General features: G+C 50.2%; 1 long non-coding RNA gene across 1 annotated transcript in view; it reads right to left on the bottom strand.

The window, feature by feature from the left end:
• Nucleotides 1-1,625: 1,625 nt before the first annotated feature.
• Nucleotides 1,626-12,111, bottom strand: part of LOC119870027 — a 35,444-nt gene continuing 24,958 nt past the window's right edge. Inside the window, exons 4-5 of the long non-coding RNA XR_005355602.1 lie at nt 5,290-5,404; nt 1,626-4,998 (exon numbers count right to left, since the gene is read on the bottom strand). This is a non-coding gene — a long non-coding RNA (uncharacterized LOC119870027). The remainder of the gene's footprint in view (nt 4,999-5,289; nt 5,405-12,111) is intronic.

Genomic DNA, 12,111 nt, shown 5'->3' with positions numbered 1-12,111 from the left:
ACGCAGCTGACTCCATCAAGCTTCCCAGCTGTTGGCAGCAGAGGCCAGCTGGCCAACTCCTCTTAAAGTTTTCCTGGCGGCTTTAACATGATTTTGCTGCTGAACTTGGCCAAAGCAGGAGTGGGGTGTCCTGAGGTGAGACACTGAGAGGATGAGCAAGACAGACCCAGGTTCAAATCCCAACTGTATCTTATATCTGGCCCTGGTGCAAACCACTTGACTCCTCTGAGCCTCAGCTTCCTCGTATGTAAGTGGGTGACAAAAATACCCATTTGTGAAGTTTAAAAGAGGGATTTTCTGGGATCCCTGGGTGGCGCAGCGGTTTGGCGCCTGCCTTTGGCCCAGGGCACGATCCTGGAGACCCGGGATCGAATCCCACATCGGGCTCCCGGTGCATGGAGCCTGCTTCTCCCTCTGCCTATGTCTCTGCCTCTCTCTCTTTCTCTCTCTGTGACTATCATAAATAAATAAAAATTAAAAAAAAAAGAGGGATTTTCTATCAAGTTCCCAGAGCGAGGTCTAGTACATCAGTGTACTGCCTTTGCCTTCCATACTTTGCTCAAAGGAGAGAAAGTCAAGTCCTCCAACACAGAAGAGCCGCAGCTCTTTCTAATCCCATCGCTAGTCCTTTTGCTGTGGACTGGCCGTGCTACCCTCACTTATACAGCAGAAGCGATTACATGGGGGCTCCCAAGAATTAAGACTTAAAGCCCCCAGACTCACCCCTTCCCTTGGTAATGGAGACGATATCCACACAACAGACTGGAAAGATCAGCTGCCCCCCACACAGCTTAAACCAATGGCTCTTAAGCTGGCTACACATTGGAATCAGCTGGAAAGCTATGGGAACATCTACGGGCTCTAAAGGAGGCCTGGGAACCTGCATTTGTAAAGGCTCCACACGTGAGTCCAGCGGACAAAGGACTGAGCCCCTGAGTTCCAGTGGAAAAGCACCCGGACTGCCTGGATCTTCCGTTTTCTCCACGGAAGCCCCTGCCAGACGCCGATCAGGACGTTACTATGTTTGTTTCGCTGGTGCCGACAACAGTCCTCCCGGCAGTTATTAGGGAGAAGAACCTTGCCCTGCTCACTTACTTACATTCAAGATTTTTAACTCAGCCCGAAAGCCTCAACCACTTTCTGATCTCGTGTCCTGGAAAAACTGCCCCTCACTCACCGTAGCTGGAGGACCGAGACAGTGATGCTCCAGACTCTCGTTCTTTCCGTCGTGCCCATCCTGGGCCTCTGTGCACTTCTGATCCATGGTCCCACTTTCACCTCGAACTCATCTCACTGGTGCCCATCATTACTGATTCCAGACAGGCCGACAATGGTAACTGGTTAAACTCTAAAACATTCAAGCTTTTTTGTTTAATTGTCTTTTTTTATACTCCTCTCTCATCAAGTCAGATGCAGGTTGTATGAGAAAGGGTAAACATGGGGCGCCTTGCGGGGGGGGGGGGGCTCAGTGGTTAAGCATCTGCCTCTGGCTCAGGGTGTGATCCCCGGTGCTGAGATCAAATCCTGCATCGGGCTCCCCTGCAGGGAGCCTGCTTCTCCCTCTGCCTGTGTCTCTGCCTCTCTGTGTCTCTCATGAATAAAGAAAGAAAAGAAAAAGGGGTTCAACAGTTTCCAATTTTATTCTCTAGACTCATGTTCAGAAATCCAAGCTGTGGGGAGGCAAAGGGGAGCAGTGGCCAAGGAAGGCATGAAGGAAGTGAAGGGACGGCTCAAAAAGTAAGAGTCCACTAGGGGAAGATCTTCCACGGCCTCGGGACAGGCTGGCTGCTAGGGCCCTGGCTGGAACACCAACACCTGGGCAAGAAGTGAGGGCGCTCCAGTCAGGAGAATGTCCTGGCTTTTCCTAGACTTGCCCAAGGGATCCTAGTTATATGGAAAAAAAAAAAAAATCGCCGGTGGCTGTGACTCCTGGGGTGAGCCACCACCTTCTGGAGGACACATTCAACTCATCCCCAGGTCACTCCGCAGAGCACACATCACCGCAGCCCAGTTAACAGATGGGTACACTGAGCCTCTGAGAGGCAGGTCACTTCATCTGAACCAACGTCAAGCTCTAATGTGTTTTCCAAGCTCAGTGTCTTTTCCAGAACCCCTCGCACAGGATTAAGCTGATTTTTTTTTTTCTTGAAAGCACAAATCTCATTCACGGTAGGATCACAGTAAAAGTAAAGTAAAATGCCTGCTCCGAAGTCACAGCAGGAGGCTGGCCCAGCGGCCCTGGCTACACTGCAGGTCTGGCCAAGTTCTCTGAGCAGCTGACAGCTTAGCCAATCCAGCTGAGCTTTAGCGGACTTGCTAGCCACCTCAGTGGCCAACAGTCATTACCTGGACTCCCCACAGTCGGCAGAGACCTGCCACGTGGGCTGCTGCTTCCTTCAGGCCCAGCTCAAATCTCTGAAAGTCTAGGTTGGCAGGGCCCAACCTCCTGCCATCTCCTGCCATCTCCAGGCCCCTGTTTACAAGTTTATCCTCCCCTCACCCCGATTCTCCCTCCACGGACCTGGGACGGCCCCTGCTTCTCCAGCTAGTGGGGCAACGCTGCCTCCTCCTGGCAGGGGTGGGAAGCGCACCCGCTGCAGCACAGCCTCCCTGGGATGTTCAAGGGAAGAGCCCAGGAAGCCCCAGGGGGGCCTTCAGGGAAGTCACCGCAGGGAGTCAGGAGGGCATGATGGGGAGAGTCAAGGAAGGAGGAGACCCCATGCATCACCCCCCATTCTATGGGGTGGGAAGGGAACATGAGACCAGCCAAGCCTCAACATGCGTCAGCCTCCCCGGGCCCCACTCCCCGGGGTGCTCACTCCAGAACCCTGAACCAGGATACCGGGGGTTCGGGGTTGCTCACGGGAAGCCAGGCGGCCGAGGCCCTGATACAGACAGGTGCAGCCAGAGTAAGAGAACGCAGGCACCCCAACCCCCACCCCGGGAAGGCATCGCTGTGAGAAGCTTAGAAAAGCTTGGGCGGCTGGAGAAGCTTGGGTGCAGGTCACCGAAGAGCTTTCCTGAGACCAGAGCTTGAAGCCTGGGGGAGCGGAGCTCTGAGATGCCCAGAAGGGGGTCATGAGACGTGTGTCAGGGAGAGAAGACACACACCGGAGGGTGTGCACGATGCTGGCGGTGGCCCTGACCCCTCTTACTTGCAGTTGTTCTGAGCTGACTAAAAAAGACAACGATGAGCTGTTTGTTCCCAAAGAGTTCTTTTATCCCCCCTTCTTTTATCCATCTAAGGTCTTTCTAGAATTGTAGCTATAGCAACAGTCCCTCAATTGTTCAAATCACACTCGGTGGAGAACACTATTTTTCCACCCTCCTTCTCACCATTTGGTTCGAACTTAGGTGGGGCCGCTGGGTTTGGAAACCAGTATCCCCCGAACTCTCAAGCGCCGCTCTCCTGGGGCTTGAGCTCCAGGGCCCAAAAGAGCCTCCTGTAAGGCAGGCCGAGCAGGGGAGAGCTGAAGCATCGGAGGTGCAAGAAGGCCCAAGGCCTAGGACAGAAGCAGGCCTAACGACCACTAGGCCTCTTTCCCCATCCTCATCTCGGCCTTCTGGTCTCATCACTGACAGTCAACTCAAGGAAACGCCATCCAGGAAAAGAAGCTGAAAGTCGGGATTTCTCCTGCAAGCCTGCGCTGGAGCCCGCCATGCCTTCTGGGCCCGGGAACACGTGCAGGCCCATCCCGGCCCCACACCCAGCCGTGCCCGAAAGTGAGAGAAACTATGCTTGACTATCCCCAGGAGAAGGAGCAAAGGAGGTCTTGCCCTCCGCCCATGCCCATGAACTAGTGAACATCCTGGGACCTGGCCCCCCACTTCAGAATGCTGAGGGGAGGAAGGGGGCCCACAGATCAGAGCCTGAGGTCTCGGTATGGAGGCCATGAACCGAGTAACCAGGATCTGCCCTTTGGGGCTGTGCTGCTGACTTGGCTTCCCCTGGAGCTCCCCTTAACCTGTTCAGAGGCACAGTTCTGAAGCCCCCCCCCCCCCCCGTGGGGTTCATTCAACACAGGCTTTCTAGTTAGCCTGTGGCTATGCAAAGCCTCCCAACCTTTCATTTCTGTGTCTGTCTCCCCTGCCGGGCTGCTTAGTGTATAGGCCCTAACACAGAACAGAGCTTAATAACAACGGGATACAAACATAAATGAACATCTTTGTCTGCAGTGCCCCAAGCTCTAGCTCGTCCCCTGGCCCACACCTTCAGCCCATGGACATCTGATGGAAGGTGAGGCTTTCTCCAACCTCTTCATGCCAACTGTCTACACCCTTTGTCCTAAGACCCACTTCCTAAGCTTTTCGTGGGGCTGAGTCAAATCCCAGCCTCATGAGGTAACACCCCCTGCCATGTTAATGAAGTCCTCTAGGGACAAAATATCGGTCCCCCATGTGTTTTCAGGAGAATGACAAATCTAAAATACGTAAATCAAATCACATCCCTGGGACATATGTACAGCTTGGTATGTGAGCTCCTCAGAGAAGAGATTCTATAGAAATTTAAGTCTCCTTCCAAAAAAGTAAGAAATGCCTTTCCATGCTAGACGACTGAGAGAGACTACGGCAATTCTCTGAAATTTTTCTGAAATTGTCCCCTGAGACTCAAAATTGGCAGAACCTTGTTTTCACTTTGTAGGAAGCTGGAGGCTGGACCTCAAGAGGGCTGGAGTCATTTCAGACGTGGAGATAGCCGTCTCTCCTCCGTTGTCTTCTTCCCATTTCACATAGGTCTCAGCAAGCCAGGCTTTATTGATCACCTACTGTGTGCGCGTGATATATCTCTTTACCCCCAATTCAGCCCTTAATCAGTTCACATGATCTCCAGATGGGACTGAATTCTTTGAGGAGATCTGAGTTTTCTCGGAGTTCTTTCTGATGCTCCAAAGTTCAAAGCTAGCCTTGAGTAGTCATCGACACATGTCGATGAATTCATTCCAAGGCCTTCCTAAGCCTTAGAGTAGAACAGCACCCGTTTCCCAATCAGTAGTTTACCTGCAAAATAAGACTCAGAAGATATTAATCATATATACATACTTGCGCCTATCATTAAAACATTCCTGTGAGGCCCGATTTACCCCAAGCGGTCAAATTAGACAAAAACCTTTAAGATTTACTTGAGAGTGAGAGACAGAGAGAAAGAGCACACACACAGAGAGAGAGAAGCAGACTCCCTGCTGAGCAGGGAGCCCAGTGCAGGACTCGATCCCAGGACCCAGGAATCATGACCTGAGCCAAAGGCAGATGCTTAACCAACTGAGCCCCCCAGCTGCCCCTAGGCCAAACCTTTATAATAGAAGTCAAGGAAAGGGGGCCAGTGCCAGCCCGCTCTTGGTGATGCTTTGAATCAGTAATCACTCGCTGGGACTTCCAGGGACACACAGCCCCAGGTCTGAAGGGTCTGAAACGGGAGACATAAAAAAAAATCATTTTGAAACGTGTGGAAAAGGCGTGCGCAAGGGCTGCAGAAGCCCGTAGAGAGAGAGACGCGTGGATCTCGCAAGAGCGAGCTGACATCCGAGCTGTTGGGATGCATCAGCCCTCCAGAGCCAAGAAGCAGAGCGGAGGCAACATGTGTCACCGGGGGGGGGGCCCGGGGGCTCTCCCCGGACAGGACACATGGACAGCAGCTGTAGCAGGGCGCAGGCCGAGGCCGGAAACGCATCCTCTGGCGGGCAGGCGGCAGCCCCCGGCGCGGGCTGGGTCTCCTAGTTCTCATATTGTCTGACGAAGGGAGAATGTAACTCCTTCCAATAACAGAAGGATTTCTTTTTTTTTTTTTTAAGATTTTATTGATTTATTCATGAGAGACACAGAGAGAGGCAGAGACACAGGCAGAGGGAGAAGAAGCAGGCTCCTCACAGGGAGCCCGACGCAGGACTCGATCCTGGGTCCCCGGGGTCACGCCCTGGGCCAAAGGCAGGCGCTCACCCGCTGAGCCCCCCAGGCACCCCAACAGAAGGATTTCTAAAGGCATTTGTCTCTGATCCTATAACCTCTGAGCTAGAGTCGGGGTTCGAGTTTTGAAGCTCTGGGCACCAAGCCACATTGGAGTGGGAGGAAAAAACAGGGATCAAAGCTGTTTCCTTGAAAGGAATTTCAGAAGAACCAGCCCTCTGATCCCTATTCCCTTCTGGGGCAGTGGAGTTTCTTACCTTTTCCCCTTCCCCCCACCCCCCACAAGGATGATGGCATCGGTCTGTAGTTTCTTACTCCCGAAACAATGACCAAGTGCTCCAAAGGCATTTTGAGCCCTTCTCTAAATGATACCTGTCTGCAAAACCAAAATAGATTTATCTGGTCTCTCAGTTTTAGCCCATGAGGGAAGAAAGAGAGTCAAGTCACACCTTTTTGGAGAAAGGTCTGCTGAGATTTCCACTCATGGAGGCTGGAGATCAAGAGACCTCTCCCGTCAGACACTGAGATCGCACCCAAGAAAGCAGGGCATCCCCTGTCTCTGGGCCACGGGGCTCCTCTGTGCTGGGGGGCGGGTTCCTCAGGGACCCATGGGGCCTGCTGTCATTTCTGGGTTATTTGTCTCATCTCCAGCAGACTCTGAGTCTTACCTCCGTAGCGGCACTGCCTGTCACAGTGGATGGCATGCCATCGTGAGGATGACTTCAATCAAATGAGGGCCTACCCCACACTGGTCACTGGGCCAGTTGCTTCAGATACATGATTTTGCTTAATTTTCTCAAAATCCCATTTTACATATTGAAAAGATACGATCCTCACTTTCCACATGGAAAATTAAAGCTCACAAGGTGTATTCAACTTAGTGTTACATGTCCAGGGAGAGTCGGCAGAGATTTGAGCTCCGTCTGTATGACCCCAAACCCATGCCTTTTCTACTCCCTGTGCTACCGTGAAAGGGGCCCACCACACGAGGGCTTCAGCTCTTGAATGAATTCTTCAAAGTCCAAGTAGTGTGGGTGGACTGATTCATTTGGCAAAATTACATTTTAAAGCAAATTCAAAGTGCCATTTGACCTGCACTCTAATCAAATATATATATTACAGGCACTGGCGTGGCTCAGTGGTTGAGCATCTGCCTTCAGCTCAGGTCATGATCCTCGGGTCCTGGGATCGAGTCCCGCATCGGGCTCCCTGCATGGAGCCTGCTTCTCCCTCTGCCTGTGTCTCTGCCCCTCTCTGTGTGTCTCTCGTGAATAAATAAAATCTTAAAATACACATATATGTATTTCCGTTAGGAAAAAAATTCCCCTGGAAGACCAAGGTGAGTAGTTTTTAGCACAACAATTCGAAGAGACTCCTGGCACATGCTACTCACCAAGCTGGTCCACACACCAGCAGCAGCAGCTAGGAGCTTTTAAACTTGTAGCTCTTCCATCTTCCTCAGTACACCCTCTCGTTTTATGAGCTACTATTATTTCCTATTCATGGAGTTTCAGCCATGTGCTGAATAATACATCCAGGGAGCAGGAACTGGAATCAAATCCTAATCAAAGGGTTGGCCATTTTACTAAGGCAAGCTTTCAGCGAATGCTAGGTTTCTGAGAACGCAGGAGGACTAGGCCAGAACTACCCTGGCGGTTGAGTAATGGCCCCAGGACTCGGCCCTTCGGGTAAACAGAGATGTAGAGATGTGGAATGGTAGTTATTGCTGAGGCACCAGAACTAAGAATGCCACATTCCAAAGTGGGCGTGAGACCATCATGGTGTAGGCTTTATATTAGCAGAGATCAAAATCCGTTTTTGTGCCTCTTACCCTTGAGCCCCTCTTCGGTCTCACAGCCAGCCTCCTTGCATATAAAAAGATGCGTGTTAGAATTAGGGGAAACGTTTACAAGACACTTAGTGCTGAGCTGAGTCCAGATACCACTTCAGGGGTCTCTGACTTCAAGCCTCAGGAAAGAGGCCACAACAAGACCACATGGAGAGTCTGATATGGGTCTTCTGGTTGAGGGGACATGAAGACTCCCATATGGAAAACTCTGGGTGACTGCTTCCACGGCAAAGGGTCAGGGTGTTAGGCTACTGCACAGCTGAACACATTCTTTTGGACTCATGTTGAGCGAGCCAGGGGAAGGCTCTTACGTTCTCTCCAAGATGGCTGCCTAGAGGCACAAACAGTCCTGAGCAGAAAGACACCTCAGGCTGAGCAAGAGGACGCAACCAACCGCAACGAGGACATCACCTAAGAGACATTTCTCACTGAGAGGAACCGCAGGTGAGAGATGGCCCGCAGAGGCAGGTGGGCAAGTGCAGGTCCCTGAAAAGCCTAAAAGCAGAGCTAAGGAGAGAGTCCCCCTTGCCCACTTGTCAGCTCCTGACAGCGCTGGTCAAGCGTGAGCTTTCCTGACCTCTTCTTTTCTCCCATCCTCTGCTACCGCCCCCGAGGGTCAGCAGTTCAGGGGAGCAAGGTGGAGGAGAGGGGAAAGTAGAAGGCTGGGGAGGGGTGGAGGAGCAGCCCACCACAAGCACCCAGCAGGGGGAGATAACCGAAATGTATTCCCTGACAGTTGTGGAGGTCAGAAATCCAAAATCTGTTTCACTGAGCTGAAATCGAGGGGTCGGCAAGGCCGCACCCCAACCCCAGGGGATCTAGGGGAGATCCCATTCCTGCCTCTTCCAGCCCCTGGCGACCGTTAGCATGCCTCGTTTTGTGGTGGCATCACCACTGTCTCTGCCTTCCTGGTCACGTGCCCTCTTCTCTCCTGTGTAATAAAATCTCCCTCTGACTCTCTCTTATAAGGATGCATGTGATGACATTTTGGGCCCACCCTGATTATCCAAGAAAACGTCCCCATCTCAAATCCTTAACCAAATCACAGCTCTTGCCACTTAAGGTAATAGTCACACCCTTTGACCGGGCGAGGCATCATTCACAGGTTCAAAGGATTGGAATGTCTCCTGAGGGAACATTATTCAGCCTTCCAGAGCCTTACAGAAATTAGCCAATGGGTTTAGGGGTTAACACCTAACGAACAACCTGAAACAGGGTGGTTAAGTGACTTTCTTAACATCACACAGCCAAACAGTGGGTGATTCAGGACTTCAAGAAACGAAGTCTCCTGACTTCTAGACAAAAGCTTTGCCTTCTACGATATACAGTGACAAGTGACATTGGAACCCTTTACTTGCTATAGCTATTTTAAAGGTTTATCCAAGCATCCCATAACAGTTTCCTCCAAGAAAATCTTCATTTGGAAGCTCCTAAGTAAACACGAGAGAAAGGAGATTGCACCAGAGCCAGCTTACAGAAATTCTCACCCATTTCCACTCCAGGAGTATTTAAGGACCTCACAGAGCAAAGAATGAACTATGGGATTTCTCTTCTGGGATGAGAAGAGCTGGAGACATGATAAATCACCAACAGTGGTCATGAAGTCTAACTGCAGAAGACACTCAATGAGCACCTGTTTTGAGCAGAACCACATCTAATTACCTACCACGAAATAAAAGGGGGGAAGGGCCAGCAGGTGATGGCCTCCAACCTTCATCATTACTTAAGCACAGACAAGGCGGTACAGGCATGCCTCTCGTTGTGCTTTACCATGCTTCAAAGAGCCTGTGTTTTTCACAAAGTGAAGGCTTGTGGCAACCCTGCCTCAAGCAGATCTATCACGCCATGCTTCCAAGGGCATTTGCTCACTTCATGTCTCTGTGTCACATGTGATAATTCTCACAATATTTCCAACTTTGTTGTTATTATATTTGTTATCTGTGGATCAGCGATCATGACTCACCAAGAGCCCAGATGACGGTTCGCATTTTTTGAGCACTCAAGTATTTTTTATTTTTTTAAAGACTTTATTTATTCATGAGAGACATAGAGAGAGAGGCAGAGACACAGGCAGAGGGAGAAGCAGGCTCCATGCAGGGAGGCCGATGTGGGACTCGATCCCAGGATTCCAGTATCACACCCTGTGCTGAAGGCAGATGCTTTAACTGTTGAGCCACCCAGGCATCCCTCAAGTATTTTTTAATCAAGGTATGCACACTGGCTTTCACACATAATGGTGCTGTACACTTAATAGACAACCAGAGGGTTGTTTATAATAGCATATTATGTTATTATAAAAAACATAACTTTTATATTCCCTGGGAAGCAAAAAAAAAATTCATTTGATTCACATTATTGCAATATTTGCTTTATTGCAGTGGCTGGGAACCAACTCCACAATATCTCTGGGGTATCCGTATATTTATTATGGGTCCTTTTGTCTTGGATGTGGTGAGTTGTAGTTTGGATTGAGCGAAGCAAGTAGGACCAGCCCAGTGCTGGTGAAGGAGGAGGATAAATACCAAAATTTGGACAAGTCTCCAAGATACCCTTGCTTAAAGCTCTGTGGGGCAGAAACTTCCCACCTGTATGTGTCCACAAGCCTGATGTTGACAGGTAGCCAGGCTCTAGAAAGGTATAAGACAGCAAGCCATCTGTGGGGACGCAGAAATGCCAAGAACCCAAGAAAATGGAACCTGGGTGTCAGGCAGCTGGTGTCGACAGAGGGGGCTGGAGAGAGAATGACTGGGAGAGAGACTAGCTGGGAGCCCAGAGGAGCCGTGAGGTGAGGGTGGGTTGCCTGCTGGGCCACCTCTCCGGAGATCAGGGGGCAGAGGGAGAAAAGGGATGACCTGGGACTCACAGACTGTTGCAAGGCTTAGCCTATCAAGACGGGAAGCTTCATCTCCTTTACAGCGTCTCACAGAGAGGCCCTGAGGAAAAGCCAAGGGCGATTTTAAGACTTGAAAAGCTCTCATGGGAGACATCAAGAGACCAGTGGCATTTGCAATCTGTACTTATTTTAAAATCAGTGGCTGTCAACAAGCTAAGTGCTAAAAATATGTTTGTTCCCCTTTTGCCATATTACAGACCCGAAAATATTGAAGTTATGAGGGTGCCTCTGCCTCCGCCACCCACTTAGTGTCAATTCAAAGGTGAAGCTGTTATAATTAGCCCTTTTCAAATGATCTTGATTTTCTTCTGCCGTCTTCTAAATTCAGGAATATAAAATCCGTTGAAGGGGAGCTTGCCTCTCTCAAGAAAACTCGACAGCTAATTATATCCTTGAGTTGAGCAAATCTTGGTTGCTCTCCTCTTCCTGAAAGCAGCAAACTCCCTCCTTCCCTTCCTGAGGCACACATGGGGTGGTTACTCTTCCTGGATTTTCCACTCATTCTTGGCCCTCTGAGGTCCCCAGGCTGGGAAAGAAAGAAAAGAGAAAGAAAGAAGAAAGAAAGAAAGAAAGAAAGAAAGAAAGAAAGAAAGAAAGAAAGAAAGAAAGAAAGAAAGAAAGAAAGAAAGAAAGAAAGAAGAAAGAAAGAAGAAGAAGAAAGAAAGAAAGAAAGATACAGAGAAGAAGAAGAAGAAAGAAAGAAAAGAAAGAAAGAAAGAAAGAAAGAAAGAAAGAAAGAAAAGAAAGAAAGGAACCTTTGCTTTTATTGATTTTGCACACTTCAGGCCAACAGTGACAGTGAAAGCAGATACAAGGGACCTGACCCTCACACGCAACCGGAAGTGTTTGACAAGAGCGATAAAACAGGTCTGAGCTGACCTGACCCACTGGGCACTCTCACTTCAATCCTGAGCTCACCCATTTCACAGGAGCTACCGAGTCCTGCTCATTAGGGATCCCTGGTTCCTCTGCCCATCTGTCCCATATCCTTCGCTTTCCCAGTCAGTTTCCAGCAGGGTTTCAGGTGACAGTGATGTCACCTTTCAAGAGCCACACTGAAATTTTGATGCTGGCACTTCAGGTGCAAGACGAGCCCGGCTAGCATTTTAACCCAGGCTCTGAATCATAAATGGCAATCCTGTCTGCTGCAAACACTGACAGAAATCAGGACATGGAGAGCACTTCTGGGGAGGATTCTGAGGCTACAGACTGCCTTAGTGGGAAGGAATACCATGGTCAGTCAGCAAAGGCCTGGCACACCCAGGGTCTCCTATTTGCCAACCCCACCCAAGGTGGAGACACCTTGAAGTCATCTGCAGCTGACAAAGTGTAGACTGGCCTGAGACGCAGACTTCTGGAAACTCATCCCAGATCTGGGGTTGACCTCCAGCGACTTCAGACAATATCTCTGTGTTTCACTTGCTCCTGCCGGAAAGCACTCTGTTGACAATAATCCCTCTCTAGAGGT

The sequence above is a fragment of the Canis lupus genome, chromosome 2, assembly GCF_011100685.1.
Source record: "Canis lupus familiaris isolate Mischka breed German Shepherd chromosome 2, alternate assembly UU_Cfam_GSD_1.0, whole genome shotgun sequence".
NCBI lineage: Eukaryota > Metazoa > Chordata > Mammalia > Carnivora > Canidae > Canis > Canis lupus.
The sequence above is the reverse complement of the archived record's forward strand: the minus strand, read 5'-3'. Positions and strand labels throughout refer to the sequence as shown.